Source organism: Elgaria multicarinata, chromosome 3 (assembly GCF_023053635.1).
Source record: "Elgaria multicarinata webbii isolate HBS135686 ecotype San Diego chromosome 3, rElgMul1.1.pri, whole genome shotgun sequence".
NCBI classification, from domain to species: Eukaryota; Metazoa; Chordata; class Lepidosauria; order Squamata; family Anguidae; genus Elgaria; species Elgaria multicarinata.
The window spans coordinates 10,678,339-10,702,467 of record NC_086173.1 but is presented as its reverse complement, the minus strand read 5'-3'; the positions used below and the strand labels follow the sequence as shown (position 1 = coordinate 10,702,467).

Genomic DNA, 24,129 nt, shown 5'->3' with positions numbered 1-24,129 from the left:
AACATCTGAAAAGCACCAGTTTGTGGAAGACTGTCCTACATTATGTGAACCGCTCTGGTTCTGGGCCCATTTTGAAGTGATTGGGATTATTTCAAGTTCCTCCCAGTCTGAGCTCCATATATATTACGGGGTAACATTATGAGTGTCTCTGCTCAGAAGTAAATCCCACTGAGTTCAGTGGGATTGACTCACGAGCGAGTCAGCTTCAAATTGCAAACCTGTTGCAATTCTATGCATGTCCGCTCAAAAGCAAGAGCCATTAAAGCTAGTGTGCCAACCTCGCCTGTTCCTTGATATATCAGAGTTGGCCACGGTGACACATGCCTTAGTTACATCCTGATTGAATTACTTTAACATGCTATACATGGGGCTGCCTTTGAAGACTGTTCGGAAACCTCAGCTGGTTCAAAGAGTTGCAGCCAGATTGTTGCAGCCAGCATACAACTCCCCTGATAAAACAGCTTCACTGGCTGTTTCCGGGCACAGTTCAAAGTGCTGGTTATCACCTATAAAGCCCTCTCCTGCTCAGGTTCAGGTTATCTGAAAGACCATATTCTCCCATATGAGCCTGCCCGTGCTCTGAGATCTTCTGGGGAGGCCTTTCTCTCAGCCCCACCAACATCCCAGGCACGCCTGATGGGTACGCGGGAGAGGGCCTTCTCAGTGGCTGCTCCAAGGCTCTGGAACTCCCTTCCCAGGGAGGCTAGTCTGGCTCCCTCTGTGCTTCAGTTTCGGAGGCAGGCAAAACCTTTTGTGTTTCAGCAGGGTTTTGGAACTATATTGGACCTGTGTTAAAGTATTGGACACCCCCCCACACACCTTTTAACCTGTTACAGTTTTTTTTTAAAAAAAATAACATGTTTTTAATTTTACTATAGGTTAAATTCTATTTTAACTTTTGTAATTTATATTTATATGTTTTAATTGAACATGTTTTAATCTTGTAAACCTCCTTGACTCCCAGTACTGGGGAAAAGGTGAGATAATAATAATAATAATAATAATAATAATAATAATAATAATAATAAGTAGTAGTTCAATGGAGCCTAAGCCAAGGAATATGTGCATAGGATTGAGGCCGTAGAGAATGTCTTTCTCTATATCAGATTTATTTTTTGTTTATTTATTACATTTCTGATATGTCCAATAACAAATGCTCTCTGGGTGGATTACAAACAGCTCAAACCTAAAATGCCATATAACAGCTAAAAATATATATAGAATACAATGCAAATATTTAAAAGAATAAAACAATATAATGCAAAGCGATAAACAACGCAGGAAACTAGGTTCTGAGTTAGTATTCTACAGTTATCCAAGGGTTATCCAAGGGTTGTTTAACCCTCAAATAACCCAGGACACCTGGATTTACACAACACAACAAGCCGTGGCCAGAAAAATTGAGCATAGAGGATTTCAGCTATAATGGCCTATCATTGCTTTCCTCAGCTGGGCACATAGATAGCAAGCACGCATAAATCCAGTCTGGTAGGGACTTAAACCTACTATGCATGGCTCAAAAAGCAGTGCGCAGGCAAGGAAAAGCTACGGGAAGCATCTCCAGGCGCAGTGGCGCTGCATAAGGAACTGTTACCATGATTCTATCTGACCTATTTATCTCTCTACTCCCACCAGCTGTTTAACTGGCAACCCTTCCCATGCTTTCGTAAGATTGCTGGGGACCATTTTCCCTCCTACATCCAGGTGCGAAAGGGCAGAGCTGAGAAATAGACCTGCCCACGTCGCCTGACTCTGTGAAGATGCCGCAGATTAGCCCAACCGAGTAGCGTGGCCATTTTTAGCTTGCTTGATCTGCCGGTTGGTGCCACGCACTCTGCCACAGGGCTGGGTAGGAGGCAGGTTGGTATCTCTGCTGGTTGATTGCCAGATGATTCGCCGTATGATCGGTGAGGATTTCCTGATCCCTAATTATTTAACCACAGAAAAAAATCAAAAGCTTTAGCAAATGATGATGATGAATGATGATGATGTAGATTTTTCATCCCAAAATATGGCTCATGGGGAGGAGTCATTAATTGGCTCCACCCTTGAGCCACCATTTTTTCCCATCTGGCTCCTCCTCCAAGCCCCTATTTTGCACCATGTGACCCAGCTGGAGGGCTTTGGAGTTTTAGCTTAAAACAAAACAAAAACAAAGTAGAATCCACAAGTCTGAAGCCTGTCCCCACCCTCCCCTAACATTTCTCTTTAGGTATCGATATCCAAGGCTTGGCCTGTTGAAGTGCCAATCCGTCGGTCCATTTGGCCTGAAGATGTATGCTAGGGGTACAGAAATCCAGGTCTGGGGCTAAATTCGCCCCTCCGCTGTTTTTCACATGACCTGGCCCTTTCCCCCAGCCATGCTCCGTTTTGCTAGCCACTGATAATTTCATAGATTCATAGAATAGTAGAGTTGGAAGGGGCCTATAAGGCCATCGAGTCCAACCTCCTGCTCAGTGCAGGAATCCACCTTAAAGCATCCCTGACTAATAGTTCTCCAACTGCCTCTCGGATGCCTCTAGTGTGGGAGAGCCCACAACCTCCCTAAGTAACTGGTTCCATTGTCATACTGCTCTAACAGGAAGTTTTTCCTGATGTCCAGCTGGAATCTGGCTTCCTGTAACTTGAGCCCGTTATTCCATGTCCTGCACTCCGGGATGATCGAGAAGAGATCCTGGCCCTCCTCTGTGTGACAACCTTTCAAGTATTTGAAGAGTGCTATCATGTCTCCCCTCAATTTTTTCTTCCCCAGGCTAAACAGGGCTGTGCATGGTCCCTCCGATTCACCTCGGAGGCCGGTTCGGAGCCCCCGAAACAGCTCCGATTTGACTCGGAGTGCTTTGGGGGTTGCCTGCCTCGCGTCGGTGCTGAAGTGAGATTCAGGGTCCCTGACGTGACTCAGACTTGCAAGTCCCTGGGTACTGCCTGCGCAGTCGGCAGCCAGAAAAGCCAGTAGCAAGGCCGGCCATGAGTCCTTTGGACTCACCTCCCTCTCTCTGCTCTCCCTGCTGTACCTGCTCACCTGCCGCCACCATCGCCACCATCGCTGCCACCACCATTGCCGCCTCCTCCTTGCTCCTGCCGCCATTGCTGCATCTGAGAACCATGCCACGATTTTAAGATACCGTGAAGGCTCTGATTAGTACCTCTGTGGCCACTGTAGTTTGTGACCATAGAGGTACTGAAAGCTACAGAAGTACTAATCAGAGCCCCCACGATACCTTAAAATTGTGGCCTGGTTCTCAGATGTGGCAGCAGTGATGTCAATGGTGGCAGGAGTGAGGCGGAGGCAGAAATGGTAGCAGGTGAGCAGGGAGAGAGGCCCAGTGCCGCTCTGAAGTGTCCCGAGGCGCCCTGAAGCTTTGGTGCCAATTGGCTTCGGCTTCAGGGTGCCTCGGGTTGACCCAGAACTGAGGCGGGCCGAATCAGCCCACCTCACCTTGGTTTTGGGGACTCGGCCCGAGGTGGTGCACAGCCCTACTAAACATGCCCAGTTCTTTCAGTCTCTTCTCATAGGGCTTTGCTTCCAGGCCCCTGATCCTCATTGATGCCCTCCTCTGAACCCCCTCCAGCTTGTCTGCATCCTTCCTGAAGCGTGATGCCCAGAACTGGACACAGTACTCAAGATGAGGCCTAATCAGTGCTAAATAGAGGGGGACCAGTACCTCACGAGATTTGGAAGCTATATTTTGATTAACGCAGCCCAAAATAGCATTTGATTCTTGGTTGTTTCTTGGCTTTTGCACAGTCCCCCCACCTCTCTCATTCTAAAAGGTTGAAATGCCTCCTAAGGTTTAATTACTGGCAGAAACTACGAGCCTTAAGCTATGATATGCTGGTGTCTTTAGCCCCACCCCCTTTTGCCTTGAGACCCACCCTCCACTGGAAGGTGCCCCACCCCCACCCCTGAGAGCTGCTCCAAAATGGTGTGTGGTGCTCAGGCTGATGGAGGTTCTGCACCCTTGACTCATGTCACACACTGTACACTGTCAGCATCGACCGCAGGAGTGTTGATTTTGGGGTTGCCCATTGACATTGTTCCTCTTTGGAAAATGTGCCGTTCCCACAAGCCTTCCCTGAACTGGGCATAATTTAAAGGCAGAACTTTATGCTGGCAAGCACACATTTCCCAAGTGGGCCTCCTTTTTAAATAAATAAATAAATAAAATTGAAATAAAACAAATCCTGTGGATTTTGCAGTCTGGAGATTGCACAATGTGCTAGAGTGAATCACGTTCATATTCCCCGGTCAAAATAGCATGCTTTCTTTCACAACGGTGCTGTCAGTGCTGCAGAAAGGGTTGGATCTCAGCACTTCCCCCCCCCCCCCCCGCCCCAAGAGTGCTGTCCCCAGCTGGTGTTCTAAAAATGGCCCCGGGCGGTCCTGCTTTGAGGTGCGGACAAAGCCACTTCTCTCGTGGCTTTCATAGAGAGAAGAGGAACTGGGAACTTTGGAAACCCGCACTAGAATAAACTGGTTTGCCTTCCAAAAATAACCCCAAATGCCCTGACAATGAATAGGGTGGAGGAGGGCGGCTCTCTGGTGCAACTTTCCTCCCTTGTCATCAAAGGATTAGATGCCAGGCCTTGGCAGCGATTGCGTTACTGTTAGGCACTGCAATCCTCCTAAGGGCTGTGAATAGATGAAAAGGCAGGTCTGTTACCTCTTCGGTGGCAGCATGCCTGTTGCCTTGCACAACAGGCAGGAATTTAACTGGTGAAGCTCTCCCTCCCTGAATCTGCAATTTGTTTACATCATCAGAGAGCCAGTGTGGTGCGGTGGCTAGAGTGCTGGATTGGGAGTCAGGAGAACCGAGTTCTAGTCCCCACTCAGCCATGGAAGCTCACTGGGTGACTTTGGGCCAGCCACAGACTCTCAGCCCAACCTACCTCACAGGGTTGTTGTTGTGAGGATAAAATGGAGAGGAAGGAGATCATGTATGCTGTCTTGGGCTCCTTGGAGGAAAAAGGCAGGATATAAATGCAATAAATAAATAATCATTGTTAGATGATGATGATTACGATTACATTTATATCCTGCCTTTTTTCCTCCAAGGAACCGAAGGTAGCTTACATAATCCTCCTCTTCTCCCTTTTTATCCTCACAACAACCCTGTGAGGTAGGTTAGGCTGAGAGTCATTGACCAGCCCAAGGTGATCCAGAGAGCTTCATGGGACCACAATATCTGAGGAACGCCTATCCTGATATGAACCTACTTGTAACTATGCTCAACATCTAAGGTTCTCCTCCAAGTGCCTACTCTGAGGGAAGCTCAGAGGATGGCAAGAAGGGAGAGGGCCTTTTTCGTGGTGGCCCCTCAGTTATGGAACTATCTCCCCGACAAGGCTTGCCTGGTGCCAACGTTGTTAACTTTTCGGTGCCAGGTCAAGACTTTTCTCTTCTCCCAGGCATTTAACAACACATGCTGAGTTTTTTTTTAACTGACCCCAGAATAGTTGTTTTAAATGGATAGAGGGTTTCATGCTTTTTATGGTTTTAAATTTTGTATATTTGTTTTAACATTCACTGTTTTAATCTTTGTAAACTGCCCAGACAGCTTTGGCTATGGGGCAGTATATAAATGGCTGAGTGGGGACTAGAACCTGGATCTCCCGACTCCCAGTCAAACACTCTCACTGTTGCACCACACTGGCTCTCCGATGGTCTAAGTTATTTATTTGATTTACGTATCACATTTAACTACCACTTTTCTTGCAAGGAGCTCGGGGCAATGTTCATGGTCCTACTTCCCCTCCTCCCACTGCCTCCCAGTTCATCTTTACAACAACCCTGTGAGGGATGCTGGGCTGAGAGTGACTGACCTAAGGTCACCTGGTAAGCTTCATGGCTGAGTAGGGGTCCCGCTGAGCAACTCTTTACCACAGTTGTTATTGTTAAACAACTGGGAGTCAGAAAAGAAATGTGTGCCAGCTTACTGCAAGATCATTCAGTGGTCTACCAGTGGATCCCAATCTGCCTTCTGCTTACCCCTGGCCTAGGGCAATTGTGTACGAGTTGGGAACAGACTAACCGAAAGACCGCCTTCTCCCATACAAGCCGGTGTAAATATCTTCAGGACAGGCCCTTCTTTCGGCATCGTCGCCTTTAGAGGTGCATTTGGTGGTGATGTGGGAGAGGGCCTTCTTGGTGGCTGCTCCTGTGTTGTGGAACTCTTTGCCGAGGGAAGCTGGGCTCCCTCCCTCTCTACTGTCCTTCCGCTGGCAGGCAAGCCCCTTTTTATTCAAGCAAGCCTTCAGTATGTAAGCAGGTTTATTAAGTTGGGCCTTGCTTTTATTCTGTTAGTCTTGTGTTTTTAAATTGGACTTTTAATGTATTTCCGCTCCTAAGAAAATAGAAGAGCCCTGCTGGATCAGGCCAAGGGGCCATCTAATCCGGCACTCTGTTCATGCAGTGGCCAACTAGCTGCCCACGGGAAACCCACAACCAGGACATGGGTGCAACATCACCTTCCTGCCCATGTTCCCAAGCAACTAGTGTATATGAGCTTACTGCCTCTGATACTATTCTGTGATGGTTTAAATCCATTTATCTATGATTTTAAGCTGCCTTGAGTGCCATTTTCTTGGTAGAAAAGCAGGTTACAAATCAAATTAATATGTTCTAGTGAGTTGACAAGCTGAACAAAGATGTCGTCAGGTCTTCAAAAGTTTGTCCCTTCATGAATGGCATCATCATCATCATCATCATCTGTTTATTTATTACCTGCCTCTCCCTCTGGATCGAGGCGGTGAACAACACTAAATAAAATATAATACATAAAATTAGTTAAAAGAGCACATAAAACCAATACAATATTAAAATAACAATCACAACATCTTAAAATTCTTAGGTTTAAAATTCATCTGGGTAGGTCTGCCAGAAGAGACTAGTCTTTACAGCTGTCTTAAACTCAGAGAGAGCATTAAGCTGACAAATCTCCTCCGGCAGGCCATTCCACAGTCTGTGGGCAGCAGAAGAAAATTGCATGTGCGCATGTGCATATATGTACACACATAGCAGAGAGAGAGAAACCAGCAAGGTTCCAGGCCAGCCCCACTAGCATGAGATTCAGTAGTCTGGGGTGAGTTCTTGAATCTGGATGGAGAACCCCGGGTTGAAATTTATGTTGGGCTGGCATCTGCAAGACCTCTGGAAAAAGGGCTTCTTTCTTGCCTGCGCTATGTCTGTCAGGAGCAATATCAAAAGGCAGCTTTGCCTGGTATATAGGTAAAGGAATGGGGGGAAAGTGTCGATCTTGAATCTATGCCTATCATGTAGGTGGAGACTCGTCAACTTAACAGTCTACTAGCATTCAAGAAAGCTATAAAGACTGATCTCTTCTGGCAGGCCTATCCAATGGAATTTTAAGATGCTTTTAGAATGTTTTAGGATGTTTTTTAGGATGTTTTTAACAATGTATATTATGTTTTAATTCAGTTTTATGTATTTTATCATTTATTGTTGTTCCCCGCCTCAATCAAAACAGAGAGGCGGGTAAGAAATAAAATTATTATTATTATTATTATTATTATTATTATTATTATTATTGGCACAGGAGCTGGTGGGGGGGAGCCATGTATGGTGATGATGATGGTTCAAGATTTGCACAGTGCATTTAAGTATTCCGAGCGCTTCACATGCATTATCTAGTTGACATCCTTACAAAACCCTGTAAGGTACATCACTATTATGATTTGGCAATTTGAGAAACTGAACTGGGCACCGCTACAAAATGGCTGCCTTTGGCGGTGTGGCAAAGGACAAGTGACCCACTCAAAAGACTGAATTCAAGGTGGAGGGGGCATCTGAGCCCCAACACAATTCCTTTGATCCCACAGTTTCCACCACTAATAGAATCCTATTTCGCAGCAATCCCAGCTGTCGGTAAGAAAAAGGTGGTTTTTAATTGGGAGCGGTAGGGCATCTTGATGGGTGCCAAGAAAGTGCCATGTTTCCTACTCTTGACCTAGTGAAATCCATGGCAAACCAAGGACTTGGGGGTTTGTAGTTCAGTCTCTTGCAAATGTGGCTTGTAGAACAGGACTGAGTGGCGAGACCCGGAGAGTTTCTCTCTCTCTCTCTCTCTCTCTCTCTCTCTCTCTCTCTCTCTCTTGTTGACTTTTCTGAGAAAGAGCCATTGTCCATAAAATAAAAAGCTACCATACCGTGGTTTATATTGTTTGAGGCCCAGGGAGTATGTTAACATTTCCGTCAGTAAATGATGTAGAAAGTAGGTCAGAGAGGCCCTAACTATCTCCAGACTGCTTGAGAAGAATAGTACTGCTGCACGTAGATGGTCCTTTCAACGTAACACAACTGCCTTATTATATTTCTATCTCTTCAGCTAATGGAAAAAGACATTTTTTTCCATAAGTGTCAAGAGCATTGCTTTTCATGGCATACCATGATTCTCATTTCTTCTGACTGTCAACTTTGGCTAAAATGGTTTGTTTTTTCTTGAAGATTGGTGAAAACTTGGGAACAGAGACTAGAGACAGACAACGACCTGATTCAGATGACACAACAGCCCACTGTGGGTTAATTAACCCTTGGGGCATCATGGGGCATGCTGTCCACCATTATTAGCATGCAAGCCCTGCCCGTGTGTTGCCTTGGCTTGTGTCGTTGGAACTTGGCCAGTGGGAGTTATTTGGTTAAACATGCCCTGTAGAACCTAGGGTCTGTTTTAGGATTATGTAAGTGTTGTTTAACCCTCAGACAACCTCCGCTCGCCAGGTTCACACGACACAAGCCATGGCAACCTCCAGCTGGGGTTTGCATATGCGTAATTGTGGACAGCCTGCTCTGTAGCTCCTTGCGGGTAAATTAACCCATTATGAGCTGTCATTTCATGTGAACTGGCCCAATATTTTTTAAGAAAGTCGAGAAAGTAGTTTGCTCCCCCCGCCCTTTTTTGCCCCACTGTCACCTCCTGGTCAAATAGGTTTAGCAGGTTTTTGAAATGGCAAAAACCTGCAAAATCTGTTTACCAGAGGCAAAGGTGGAATGAATATGTGCATAGTGGGGATGGTATTACCCTCCCATCTGTTTCTAGCAAGAAATGATAGTGAGAAGAGAGTTATACTGTGGGCAGCAAGACGTCTTATCATATTAGCTTCACCTCTCTGAAAATGCCCATCACCTTCCTTTTCCCTTCCCCAGAGCTGCCTGTACAGGTATCTGAGGACAAAGGGAAATTTAGAGTGAACCTGTAGCTGGACCTCAGTGATGAAACAATGACTCCGACATGTCCTCAGAAGCATGGACTTTTCATGTGTTTATTTATTTTTAAATGAATGTAAAACTCTTTCAAGCAGGTCCCTCCCCTTTGCCACGGGTGAGTGGAGCTGTAGGGAGTCTTGATTCTCCTAAAACAGAATATGCCACGTTGCTTGCATAACCCGATCAAGTAGAGAAGAGGAACTCAAGTTCAGCCCTTTTGGAAGGAGCAGGGGGGGGAAAAGATTCAGGTTGATTCTTTTTTCAGCAGAGCAGTTGGGCACCGGCTCAGCTGAATTGTGCTCTTGTAAGTTGGAATCTAATATAGGACACATCTGCAGTGCAGGCAACCTTGCTTCTTTCTGGTTTTGATTTAGTCTGGGTTCCAGTTGCTCAGGTGCTGCTTTCCCTCTAGTCCTCACAGAGCTTCCATCCTGAAACCCTAGCCTGTGTTTTCACAGCATTGGTTTATTTCTTCTGTGGGCAAAAAAAGGCTGTGTGTGGCAACGAGGACTGCCAGTTCCCGCTCCATAAATGGCAGTGGTTGCTTTCAACAGGGCTGGTGCCCTTCAAAAGTTTTGGGCTACAACTTCCATAAGCCCAAGGCAAGAGTTTATGGAGCAGGGCCTTTCCCACTGTGGCACCCCTGCTGTTGTAGAAGTCTTTCCCCAAGGGAGGTTACTTCAGTGTATAGCATGGCTGGATGGCTGGGAAATGCGGGGAGTTGTAATGGCCATCTGACATAGAGGGCACCAGATTGGGGGAAGGATGTTTCAAATCTGTCATTAAAACTTTTTTCTTCCATCATGGCCACCTGGGGAATGCTGGGACTTGTAGGACTTTTCTCTGTCTAAACATGAATAGGATTTGTCTCTAAACTACCTTGATTACTTCCCTGCCCAACTCCACCAATTTGGATATTTGAAATAGAAAGCCAGTTATCTATATCTTAATATTCGATAGATAGATGGATAGATAGATAGATAATTCTATGTGCAAATGCTGCAGCTATTTATGCATGAAGACAGTATGATTGCACAGTGCCTAGTCTTAGAGGTGCTTTATATGATTATTCTACTGAGTAGGGATTGCAGCGCCTTTTTGGGGGGATGGACAATAATTTTGCTTCTGAGCAAAGTGGATGCATCAGATGAATTAGCAGCACAGTACAGGGGAAAAAATGACCATAACAAGGCCATGGCAAAGACTTCACACTCAGTTTCGCAATTGCTTCTCCTCCTTTCCAGCTTTATTTCTCTTCATACTGGAGACTACACAGGCCGAATGCCGCAGCATGATCAAGTATGGTGGGGTGGGGGTGGGCAGCAGCCCCACAGCCTTCACCTTTTGAACTAGGAAGAGCGGAGAAGGATGATAGCGAAAGGTTTTGCATTTCAGTTCACAAACCCTTTTCCTCCCTCCCCTGTAATCCTGTCTCTTTCAGGCCTGTGCTCTGTAACCGTAGACCAGTGTTTTGCAAACTTCTGCTGGCTGAAGAGAACTGGAGACTTACCCAGGGGCAGACAAGTTAGTGTTCTTCAGACGTTTTGGACTTCAACTCCCATTGTCCCCAACCAATGACGGCTGTGGCCGATGGGAGTTATAGTCCAAAACATCTGGAGAGCTCCAGGTTGCCAGATGTACTGGTCTCAGAGGAGCCATCCCCCTGTGTTTCTGTACAAGCCGCTATTCTAGGCTGGCCTCTTCTGAAGGGATTAATTCCGCTGCATTTCTGAATTGGGAGATTTGGCAGTTACTGCCTCCCCAACCCTGCCCCAGAAATGTAGCAGGCAGAAATGTAGCAGGCGGCCTACTCTGTGAAGAGGGGTGTGTGTTTGTGTGTGTGTGTGTGTGTGTGAACTTGCTAGTGTAATTAATTTCTCAAGGCGCACAGCAGTTCTCTTGTGGTGCATTACTGGGCCCTGGCATACAATTGGCAATTAGCACCCCAAATGTAAGGTATAGTGCAGAAGGTGTCCTCATCCTTCAGAGATAGATAACCTGATGCCTTCTCAATGTGTTGGACTACGACTCCCATCCGCCCTCACCAGGATGGCCAGTGGTCAGGGATTCTGGGAGTTGTTGTCCAAAACATCCAGAAGACACCAAGTTACCTACTCCTGCAGTACAGTATTAAGTGTGTTTGAATATTGCCCAGTGCCTATCCTCATTCTGAAATGCTGCCATTAGAGATGGTTGTAGGCTGGAATAGACCAGGGGTGTGGGCCTCCTAGGTGTTTATCTGGTGCATTCACTAGAAGGCCCACCAATAATGCCCACCAATTTGGATGGCTTTAAAAGGGGATCAGACAAATTCCTGGAGGAGAAGGCTATTAGTAGCTACTAGCCCTGATGGCTATATGCTACCTCCAGGATTAGCGGCAGCATGCCTAGGTACACCAGTTGCTGGAGAACATGGGTGGGAGGGTGCTGTTTCACTCATGTTCTCCTTGCGGGTTTCCCGTGGGCAGCTGCTTGACTGCTGGGTGAACAGAATTCTGGATTAGATGTATCCTTGGTCTGATCCAGCAGGGTTTTTCTTATGTTCTTCAGGACGGGGCCTGCATTTAGAGCTAGCCTTCTGTTTTGTGGATGCCATTGCTTCGGATCGGCTGGCTCGCGTCACATCTTATACCATCAAGCCATGGAGGATGTTGAGGAAGAAACCAAACACATTCTTGGCCAATCCGTGCCTTTGCAGAGGGAGTCATTGGGTTCCTTTAGAGCTGGACTGTTCCTTCTCAGGAAAGGAGAAGTGCAATTCAGTGGCCAGGGAAATCTCACGCAATGGTGTTTGTTCCTTGACTTTAGAGAGAGGCCATCTACGCCTTGTGTCTGTCCCAAGGAGGAAGCTGGTGTTGGCCTTTGACTAATGGCTTCTCCTTCTCTCTTCTGCCATAATGCTTAGCTTGGCAGGTGACATGGTTCTTTGGCCTGGTCTGGAGAGTTTCCACATCAGAGCTGTGGCTGGCTTGAGCATGGAATCTCTATGCAGTGGGTGAAGAAATCGCGAGAAGGACCACATCTCAAGGGAAGAACACCTGTGTTGCATGTGAAAGGTCCTAGGTTCAGCACCTGCCATGTCCAGGTCAAGATGGGGGAAATCCTGCTGCCTAAAACCCTAGAGAGCCACTTCCTGTCAGTGTAGTAAACAATACAGGGTCTGATTCAGTAGGCCGGTTTACACCATCACCACAGCTTGCCATGAGCCATGGTGGGTGGCCATTTTGAATATTCAACCACCGGCAGGTAATTGGCATGGTTTGCCATGTCGTCCCAACCCGGGCAGCAGGAATTGTTTGAGGGTTAACTTTTCAACAGTCCATGGATTATTTGAGGGTTATTTAACCCTCAAAGTACCCCTGGTGTCTGGGTCTGCATGACACAACAAACTGAGACCAGGGCCTGAACCTGGCACCTGCAAGCACTGAAGTTCATCGTGGCTTAAATAAGCCACAGTGGGCTGCAGCAATCATGAGAACCAGGTCAGTAGAAGACATCTTCCTAAATTCCTAAAATAATTCCTAAAATTCCTAAATTCCTATGCCTTATATTTTTAGTGGCACGGAGAAGGCTTTTTCAACTTCCTTCACAGGACAGAACAGGGGTGCACAACTTACGGCCCTCCAAGGCCTTTACCGCAGCACTCCAAGGGATACTCTGACCCATCCACTCTTGCCGAAGTCCCCCCCCCCACAGCCATTGTGTGTGAGCGTACACATCTCTCTGCGTTTTCTTCTCTCTATGTGTATGTGTGTGTATCCCCCAGCTCTCAACCCCCAAGTCAGCAGAAGATGTGGTACTTGGAATCAAACTGGTTGTGCACCCCTGGGATAGAGACAAAGGCTCACTACGCCCTTGACCATTCCTCATACTGTTTGTACTGGAACTGTGACGTGCTTTTCAAGCTTTGGGCCTTTGGGAGACTCTTTCCACATTGACTGTCTGCTGAGGAAACACCCTGTGCATTTGCCACAAAATCATTGCATGTTGCAGGGGATTCTAAGATATGCACTGAGTTCTGGGGAATCTCAGGTATAGCGGCTGTTTTATTTGCATGCGCAAAGGCCAAGGCTATAGGTTGAAGTCGCATAGAGCAGCTGCCCCTTGCTGAAAGCTAAGCAGGTCTGGTGGACTGTCTTAACATTGTCTTTGCCCCGGGGTGGCTCCGAATCCGTGCTGCATTGGTTATATGACACAGTTGCCAATTAGGAGCAATCTCGAGCCAAAGAGCCAAAGACCTGCAGTAGAAAAGTCAGGGACTTACCCTGACTTTTCCTGGCTGAGTGAGATCAACATGGCTCTTCTCCACCTGTCCTTGCTCAGGTGCTGCACTGGTGGGGTGGTGGTTTCCTGAGTGGAAGGCGACCTCTCATTGGTCGCCAGAAGCCACGGGAAGAGTAGGGGTCTGGTCCGATGAGCCTAATGGCCACTGGAAAGCTTGCATTGCCTCCCTTCATGTAAATAAATTGCTGCCATCCCACAACAGCGATACCACAGGGTTCAGCAGTAGCGTGGCCCTAAACAGCCCCTGGGTCTGGTCAGTGTCCGCACAGGAGACTACCTGGGAACCCTGTCTTGGCCACCTTGAGTTGCATGATGGAAGAAAAGGGAAACGAATGTTAAAATGAAACACTGCTCTCTGTGTGTGGTTTTTGGAGGAGGCCTGCTCTATGCCGCTTCTAATGCCACTTGGATTATTACTAGGGATGTGCTCCGCTCCGATTAGGAGCATAGAAGCAGTAGCGGATTGGCCTGCTCCGCCTTACCCAGAGGCGGAGTAGGAGCGGACCGCGGACCCCCTAGAAGCAAGGCGAAGAGAAGCGGCCATTTTTCGGAGCTCCGAGTTCAGGCGGAGCGCTCCGGTCGCCATCTTGAAAACATTTCGCCATAGGATTGCATTGCGGCAAATAATCGCGCATAACTACGTTGTTTTTGAAGCTATCATTCTGAAAATTCTTGTGCACAGAGAGTCGTGGATGGGGGTCATTTTGAGACCACTCTCACCTCTCTGCGTTGTCTGGGTCGCGGGCTATGTTTTTGTGAAAATCGGGTCAACCGCGCGGCTCAAACTGCGTTTTCGGCTTTTCGCCCATAGGATTGCATTGAGGGAAAGAATCGGGGATAACTGGGGGGGGGTTTAAGCTATCGTTCTGAAAATTCTTGTGCACAGAGAGTCGTGGATGGGGGTCATTTTGAGACCACTCTCACCTCTCTGCGTTGTGTGGGTCGCGGGCTAGAAGTTTTTAAAAAATCGGCGGGAAAAATACCTTTTTCAAAGGGCTGAGGGGCAGAGTCAGCTCCCGGTCATGATGATCCCAAAGTTGGAGGAGGGCATAGGCAAAACAGGTAACTTGGGATTCTGGGAAACTTCTCTTTCTTCATCTGAACGGGCTTTTCCCCGTGTTTTTTAAAACAGTAGGCCCACCAAATGCACAAACACAACCTGAAATCATATACTAAGCCAAGAATAAGAGATAGAAACACAGCACTGCTCCCCACCCTAACCTTGGTGAACAACTGAATCGATGTGGTGCAAGGGGATGAGCTCCCCTAGGGCATCTCATCGTGGACGTGCCCCCACTCTCTCCTGCACTGGAAGGCCATTAGAGCCTTCCAAAGAGAGTAAAACGGTGGAGCAATGCCTATCATGAGTTGAAGTGAATGGTCACTTTTCAGTGGTAGAGCAATGCCTGTTATGAGTTGAAGTGAGCGTTTTACTTCTTCTCAGAGCTGTTGGTGGCTGTCAGTGTCTTGAACTGGCAGCTACTTCCCCCTCCCCCGGGCACGTCCCCCTATTGCTGGTAAAAGACAGATATAGCCTTTTTAAAAAAATTCTTCTTGCTGTTTATTGAGCAACACTGCTTCTTTTAATTCTACCCCTCCTTTGTTTATTGATTGATTTATTCCATTTTATATGCATTACTGGCTTATCCTTGGCTCACTTCCTTATGCCCCCAGAAATGCCAGCTGCATGCCTGCCTGCCTTCCCTCCCTCCTCCCCTGCCCACCTCGCAGGGATGTTGTGTGTGGGGTGCCCGATTTTCAAAAATTCGCCAAAAATCAGGGGATGATGGGATTGCTTTGAAACTTGGCGTGCGTGTGTATATCCCCATGAGGTGTCATGGTGCCAAACATGAGGTTTCTAACTTGAACAGAAAAAAAGTTGTATAATTTTTTAGCTTTCAATGCAAGCCTATGGGGGGGGGGAAACGGAGCTCCCGATCCGGATCCGGAGCTCCGAGCGGAGCGGAGCGGAAGTGGGCGGAGCGGGGGCGGGGCGGAGCGGCCCGATCCGGAAAATGGCGGATCTGCAAGTGAAGCGGAGCGGGGGGTCCGTGCACACCCCTAATTATTACTCCGTTCCCCAGTCTTTTCAGACAGCAACAGACTCTTCACAGTAGCTCATGAGAACCTCTCCACAAAACAAATTGTTGGTTCAGGGGGCAAATGAGATGAAGTATTCTTTTATTTATTTATTTTTAATGTTTATAAACCACCCTTCATCTGCAAGATCCCAGGGCAGTGCACACAACATCAAAATGCAAACAAATCCAATATAAAAAACCCATACAATTACATATAATACAACTTAACAAACACATTAAACCATAATAATTCTTCAGCCAGAAGACATAGATCCAATGTAAAGGTACAGGAAGTTCAGAAAGGAGAGCCAAGTTTGATTCTATGATTCTATGTTGGAGAAGCATGGCTGCATTTTGTATTTATTTTTTCCTTTTTACTTCTGTATCATCTGTATCAGAGCAAGTGCTCCTCTGAAGTTACTGAGCTATTCCTGCCTCTGTATCATCTCCCTATCCCTCCAATGCAAGTTCATTTGTCAAGGGAAGGATCAACTATCCTTGCAAAATGCAGACTTGAAGATCAAAGACGGTAAAGTCATAGACAGCCTTGAGGCGGCAGGCCAGAAAAAACTTTTCTTTCACATTTGTTTCCAAATAGGGCTAAAAGGGCAGACAATGGAACTGAGAAGAGAACCGGGAGGTGGGGGGGGGATAGCAGGAATTACAATCTTGCAATAATATATAGATAGGATGGCGTAGATATGAAGTACTAGTATAAGTGGGGAAGCATGCAATTATATTTCCACAGACGTCAAGAAGTTCACTGGCTCGTTTATTCAGAGGGAATTACTATGATTGCCAACTGACCAGGAAACACACACAACCAAACACATAAAGAGGGCTTGCCCTGTTATAGGGCCTTCAACAGCAGCTTGATCTGCAGAGGGTGAAGCTTTTCACAGCACAGAAGTAAGCATCGTCCCTTGTTGGTGCAGATCCGTTGATGTGGATCACACTGCTGTCAAAAGACCTAGGAGCAGAGACTGGTAAAACAGTTGGCAATCCTAGAAACTACTTTACAACTTATAACTGGGCAATGTGTCACACACAAACCGCAGCTTAAAGTTGTTAGTTTTGCAAAATGAGAGTTGCCTTATACTGCACCAGACCCTTGCCCCGTCTACTATTAATCAGCTAATGCTACAATCCTATGCAATGATTGTTAGTAAAATCTCCCATTGAACTTTAGTGCAACACTTTTGGCGTATAGTGTAGAGTTGTAGCCCAACACATCTAGAATTATTATTATTATTATTATTATTATTATTATTATTATTATTATTTATTTATTTATATAGCACCATCAATGTACATGGTGCTGTACAGATAACACAGTAAATAGCAAGACCCTGCCGCATAGGCTTACAATCTAATAAGTTGTAGTAAACAATAAAGAGGGAAGGAGAATGCAAACAGGCACAGGGAAGTGTAAACAGGCACCCGGTACAGTGAAGCTAACAGTATAGAGTCAGAACAAACTCAATATTTGAAGGCTATAGGGAAAAGGAAAGTTTTTAGCTGAGTTTTAAAAGCAGTGATTGAGTTTGTAGTTCTCAAGTGTTCTGGAAGAGCGTTCCAGGCGTAAGGGGCAGCAGAAGAAAAAGGACGAAGCCGAGTAAGGGAAGTGGAGGTCCTTGGGCAGGCGAGAAGCATGGCATAGAAGACATCAGGTTGGGGAAGGCTGATCTTGATTGTGCCTGTTTCAACTTAACATTTCGGGACATCTTTTTTAGCTTCACATCTGCGCAAATGTATTCTCTCCGTTAAGACATCTCAATTTTTGATCTGCTAATCAAACATCCTTGCTGTGTATTTTACTCTGAATTGCCAATCTGTGATGAAATTCCAATTAAGCAATGTCTATGCGCCCGGTTTTTGTCTGCAAGTATAAATAGCTATGTGAGAACCTCTTGTGCTAATTTTGTGCCTCTTCCCTTGCTGATGTCGCTTTCGTTTTGGTTTTGATGAGCTGGGTCATATCAAATGTCAGTGAGGTGACCACTTGAAAGGAAGTGTTGCTGGTAACTGAGTCCCCTAGAGAATGTTTGCAGGAAATGACAGTGGTGAAATGAAACACTTCCAGCCTCACTCATCTGGGCATTATATATATATATATTCATATACACATTAAATTTGGAAGATTTATAGAGGCTGTCAAATCCTACATGACAATTCACTGTCCATCTCCCCATGTTATTTTTGAAATCTTCCTCTGAAGACATTTATGACCACTGAGGCTTCCTTTCTCTGAATTAAGAACCAGAGTCTGCAGCAGTGGATAATATTTAGTGTATTTTCCCTGCAGGGGAAAAAAAGATCCACTCTACAATCTTCCCCAAGAAGGGGAACATTGGAAATGGGGTAGGAACGGCTTGGGTTTCAGCACTGAGGAAGATTATCTTGAGTAAGTAGGTCGTAACCTAGAGATACTGTGTATACCTTTAGGAGTGCAGAGGAATTTATTCATTTATTTATATTATTTATTCATTATTTAAATACTTTAAATACTTTTTAGGATGCTTTAGGATGTTTTTTTAGGATGTTTTAACAATGTATACTATGTTTTAAATCAGTATTTGATGTATTTTATACTTACTTTGTTCCCCGCCTCGATCAAAATGGAGAGGCGGGTAAGAAATATAATAATAATAATAATAATAATAATAATAATAATAATAATAATAATTTACATGCTGCCAAGACAGAAGTTTCTCCCACCCAGTTCCTTGACCTGCTCTCCTTCTCCACCTGTTGTACTTCGCTTTCTGAACAGCAGCAAATGAAGAGGCCAAACCAACTCTTTAGTGGAAGAGCAGGGCAGGAGAAGTGATGGCTTCAACCAGCCTGCTCCCTGAAGCACTTTAGAACAAGTATGTGCAAGGTGTCCAACTTGATCTGACAGTTGTATGAACGGGCAGCCAAACAACTGTGAATTAGAACATCAGTCCAGCTCTGTTGATTACCCTCTTGTGTAAAGGTGTTGGCTTCTCTGGTTGGCTTCAACCTGCTAAGGTGGGGATGGGATGGATCCAGATCTTGATGTGCTCCTGGACATGCCTTCTCTGATGCTGATTTTGATCCCAATGAATGGGAAAACTCTTTATCAAATAAATAAATAAATGCCTTCAGGCTTACCTAGCAGCCCTAAGTCTTGCTGAACTGAAGCAGTTTTCTCTGCCAAATGAAGTGGCAAACTCATCATATGAGGCAGGCAATGACTCAACCACTGGGTAAAAGCAGGCAGGCTGGCCGGCTGATTTCTTTCTTGAGATGCCAGGTAATGACTCAACCGCTGGGTGAATTCAGTTCTTGGGACTGCTTTAGTTTATGACACTTTGTAAATGCAATAGCACTAGAGGAGAAAAGGTGGGGGAAATAGTCCCTTTTGGAAAAGAGAACCATAAGGAAATATCATTAACAAAGATTGTTTTGTAAGAATCGCCCCTATTTAACTTTACCTAGATATTTGTTATTGTTGTTGTTATTTATAGAATAGGTATACATTCCACAAGGTTTTTTAAGCTGCAGTTAGGAGGTCGACTTTTTTCTGGTTTTCTACAGGCTGAATCGGGTGGGATGTATAGAGGTCAACAATGAAGGGACATCCTAAAGAGGGCCTTTTACATCCCAATTCTATCTAAGCATATGATTTGAAAGCATGTCCCTTTGATTTCAACGGGACTCTCAAGTGATGCTGTATCTTCCATTAGTGACAAATACTAGCTGAAGCATTTTACACAGTCAGTTTCCTTGTGGGGAAGGAGTGGTTTGTCTGTAATATCTGGTTATTTACAAGTTGAGTAAGCGGGAAGAAACATTCCCAGACAGACAGCGCTTGCCCTTACCACGTCACTAGTTCTCCATAAGCAGCAGTAACTCCTTGGAAATCCACAATGCTTCTGGTTACTAACTAGCTGCAAAAACAGACTTCTTTCTCCATCTCTGGTTGCATTCAAACTATCAAATCGTTGACAGGTTGTGTGTGTGTATGTGTGTGCACATGCTTGTTCAGTAGCTGTCTAATGCAGCATTGTCTTCACTGACTGGCAGGATCTCTGGCTGTTCAGGATTTCAGGCAGGGGATATTCCCAGGCCTATCTGGAGATGGCAAGGATTGAACCAGGGATCTTCTGCATGCAAAGCAGGTGCTCTGTCTCACTGAGCTGCAGCCCTTTCGGAAAAGGCTTTGATTCATTAAAAGCAAACAAACCATCCGGTTATAGATGGGGAAAATGTACGGTGCAAATGACTTTGGGGCATTGGGCAGGGAGAGAACAGGAACTTTAAAGATCTACAGTTATTCTTAATTTGCCCCAGTACTGGTTCCTGAGCTGTGGGAGGGCATATTTTTGGGAGCCTGCCCAGGTGTAGAAATTGCTAGTTACAGCGCTGGCAGTAACAGAGAGAGCTTGAGGCCAAGGGCGCGGTAGCAATACACAGGATATTGTGCAGGGTGGGAGATGGGGAAGGGGTGCTACAGAGAAGGACTGTAGCGTAGCACCTTCCGATAATGCCAAGGCAACAGTGTGGGCTGGAAACTTACTAGGGGTGGGTGGGAGGAAATCTGATGTGCCCTAAATTTTATCAAGACTATGTGCCCTGCATGAAGGTGGATACAGAAGGACAAAATGAGAGTTATCTTCTCACAACCAAAGCCAAAATGTCTGGCTGGTATCCCTGCTGCTGCCGTCACCCTGTCTAAGAATGGGATGGGTGGGTGAATGAGTAAGTAGAACACTACAAAGCCAGAGTTTATTTGCTTCAGTCTCCAAGACTGCTAAACAATTTTAGTTTCTCGCTACCATGAGGACTGGACAGTTTTCCTTTCAGAAATCCTTATAATTCCATTTTATGTACAAATGTATACATGCTGGGTGGTGTGGAGGACAGCATTCTAGCAGAATGGAGTACAGTGAAAATAAATTCTCACTGGCATCTAAAAAGAAAGATGGCCTGGGCTCTAAAACCGGGGTAGGCAACTTGGTGCCCTCCAGATGGTAGGTATTACAACTCCCATAATCATTGACCATTGGCCATGCTGGCTGGGATTTATGAGTGTAGTCCGAAATATCGGGAGGGCCTCAGATTGCCTGCCCTTGCTCTAAACTGTCTTAGAGTTCTGCTCTTTGCTCAGCCCTGTAACATGTACTTCATTACCACAGAAGAGTGCCTCTGAACATTTCAAGGGTACCTTTCTCTAACTCAAGGGAGGAGAATCTGTGGCTCTCCAAATGTGGCTAGCTTACAATTCCCATCATGGCTGACCATTGGGCATGATGGCTGGAGCTGATAGGAGTTGGAATCTGACAACATCAGGAGGGGCACAGGTTCCCCAACCTTGCTCTAGCCAACCTAAAGCCTTACTTGTCCCCTCCCCTGCAGATATATCTAGTATCATAGGGACATTCCCCAATTGGGGGGGGGGGCAAACCCCCACCCTTCTTGTGATGTTCCCACTACCATTTTTAGATTATAGGGCAGCCCTACATCTGGTGTCTTCCAGATGTGTTGGACTACAACTCCCACCATCCCCAGGCACTATGAACAAACCAAAGGTTGTTTAACCTTTGAACAACCCCTGATGGCTGGGTTCACACAACACGGCACATCCCCGTTGGGGGTTACATATTCAAAATGGTGCCTGGCACGTGCCATGGCTCCGTAGGTTACATAACCCACAATGAGCATGGCATTTTGTGTTAACCAGGTCAGTATGTTGGGTGGGTGGCCTTTGACTGAGAGGCAGGTCTTCTGGGCATTATGGGATGTGTGCTCCAGGAGGCAAGAGCAGAGTATCATAAAAGTTTCAAAAAGCAAAGCTTAATATTGCTTCTGCATCCCACCTGTTAAAATAGTACATCCTTCGCCAAGTTTGGTGACCTCCTCCAGATGTGTTGAACTACAACCCCCATGGGCATGCTGGTTTGGGGATAATTTTATTTGTAGTCCATCACATCTGTAAGGCTGAAAGTAGTCTATTCCATCACAAAAGTTGTGTAACAAGGGCAACATTTGCATTTACAGCACTTCCCCAACCTGGTGCCCTCCAGATGTTTTGGACTTCAACTCCCATAATCCCTGACCATTGGCTATGCTGGCTGGGTCTGATGGAAGGTGAAGTCTCAAACATCTGGAGGAAAACCAGTTGAGGAACACTGCTTCAAAACATACCCCCACACACTTTCCATAAAGTGGACAGCAGTCTGTTTCTTAATACTTGATAATAGATTTACATCCATAAGCATAGGTTTACATCTCAAAAATGTATAATCATGGTGACTTTTTAAAATAATTTTACTGAGTTTTCAAAAAATACAGAAAACAAAACAAAACACATTAGTATTAATTCACTATCCCTCCCCTTTCCCTCCCCAAGCTTGGTCAACTTCAACATTCTTCTTCTTTCATCTTTTATTTTTCTGATTCTATTCCAGGGTGCTACATTAATTTATCCCATTTCATTCATTTATAATGTTCTTTCCAAGAGACCAACAAATTTTTGTAAGTTTCTGCCAAAGTTATTCTGTTCAATTCTTTTTTCATATTGTATATGTATCTTTGCCAATCCATCCTGAAAGTATCTCTTTTCTTTATTCCTGTATGTACTCTTAACTTCTGTGTAAGCTTTTCAGTTATTGCTATATCCCAAATGTTCTTTTTCAACATAGGTAGTATCAACATCCTAGCTGTCTTCTAGTGGCTTTGTATTAATTGCCTTGCAGCTGTCAACAAAAAGCTAATTAAACCCCCCCCCCCAATCTCTCTCTCTCTCTCTCTCTCTCTCTCTTACAAACTTAGTCAATAAAGCTAACTCTGGTGTTTTGCAAATCTAACCCTAACCCTATTTCTTGAAAAATCTTGTCCCAAAACTTCCTGATATTCCTACATTCCTACCACATATGAATTTGGGTTCCATTAATTTCACATCCTCGCCAACACAAAGGTGATAGATTTTCTCTCTCTCTCTCTCTCTCTTTCTCTTTGCCAACTTCACTGGTGTCAGTGTCAGATAACACTTCTGAACAAGTTTTAATGCCCCTTCTTTTATTTTAGTGGAGATTGTTTGGAAGGGGAATCTATCATCCCCCCCCCCTCATTCTGTCATGGTGACTTGTAGATTTACTGTCCTCCTGCTAACGTAGGAATATGGGACATGATGAATTAGAATTATAGAATAGTAGAGTTGGAAGGGGTCCATAAGGCCATCGAGTCCAACCCCCTGCTCAATGCAAGAATCCACCTTAAAACATCCCTGACAGATGGCTGTCCAGCTGCCTCTAGTGTGGGAGAACCTACAACCTCCCTAGCTAACTGGTTCCATTGTCGTACTGTTCTAACAGTCAGGAAGTTTTTTCTGTTGTCCAGTTAGAATCTGGCTTCCTGTAGCTTGAGCCCATTATTCCATGTCCTGCACTCTGGGATGATCGAGAAAAGATCCTGGCCCTCTTCTGTGTGATGACCTTTCTCAGTATTTGAAGAGTGCTATCATGTCTCCCTTCAGTCTTCTCCTCTCCAGGCTAAACATGCCCAGTTCCTTCAGTCTCTCCTAATACGGCTTTGTTTCCAGACCCCTGATCATCCTGGTTGCCCTCCTCTGAACATGCTCCAGCTTGTCTGCATCCTTCTTGAAGTTGGTGCCCAGAACTGGACGCAATACTCAAGATGAGGCCTAACCAGGGCCAAATAGAGGGGAACCAGTACCTCACGAGATTTGGAAGCTATATTTCGATTAATGCAGCCCAAAATAGCATTTGATTTTTGGTTGTTTCTTTGCTTTTGCACAGTCCCCCCTCCCTCATTCTAAAAGGATCAGTCTTGGAAAGCAGATACGCAGCAGATCAGCAAGAATTTCTGTCTCCCAACTGTTTAACAATAGGGTGCAATCCTGTGTATGTTTGACAGAAAACAGCCCTGCAATTCCCAGCGTTCCCTAGCTGTCATATGTTGATATGCTAAAAGCTTGGGAGTGGATTTTTGTGTGGATGGACTGAGCTGCATTCAGTTCCGTCACTCAAAACAAATCCCTGGGCTCAAGAATTCTTTAATTCCTGGTTTGTATACCACCTAGACTGAGGAAGACTTCTGGGGAACTGGAAAGCTTGCACATTTTTGGGTGTGTGTGTGTGTGTGTGTGTGTATTTGGGGGGAATTGCCCAACTGTGGGTTTTGTTTTGCTTTTCTTTCCCCTTATGAAGCGACATGGCTATCTTTGACCAATAGTAATAATAATAATAATAATAATAATAATAATAATAATAATAATAATAATAATAATAATATCCTGGGAGTGTATTTTATGCACCAGTCTCCAGTTGGTGAATGCAAGCCTTCCAGTGCAAAACAAAGGCGATCTACGGGAAGTCTGCCCACCAGCAGTGCATTAAGCCATCCCAAGTTTGGGAAAACACGGGTGGGTGGGTGTTGTGCTCGCTCGCTCGCTCTCGCGCGCGCCGTGGGGACCGGGCGGCTCCGGGCCAGAGCTCCCGGCGCCAGATGGAGCACTTGAACAGCAAACTTTCCGTACGCCCTGCCATTGGCTGA

The 24,129-nt window shown here is 45.6% G+C and overlaps 1 protein-coding gene across 2 annotated transcripts in view; it reads left to right on the top strand.

The window, feature by feature from the left end:
* The window catches only part of HDAC7 (histone deacetylase 7), a 266,746-nt gene that overhangs the window by 62,611 nt on the left and 180,006 nt on the right, over nt 1–24,129 (top strand). The window lies entirely within an intron of this gene.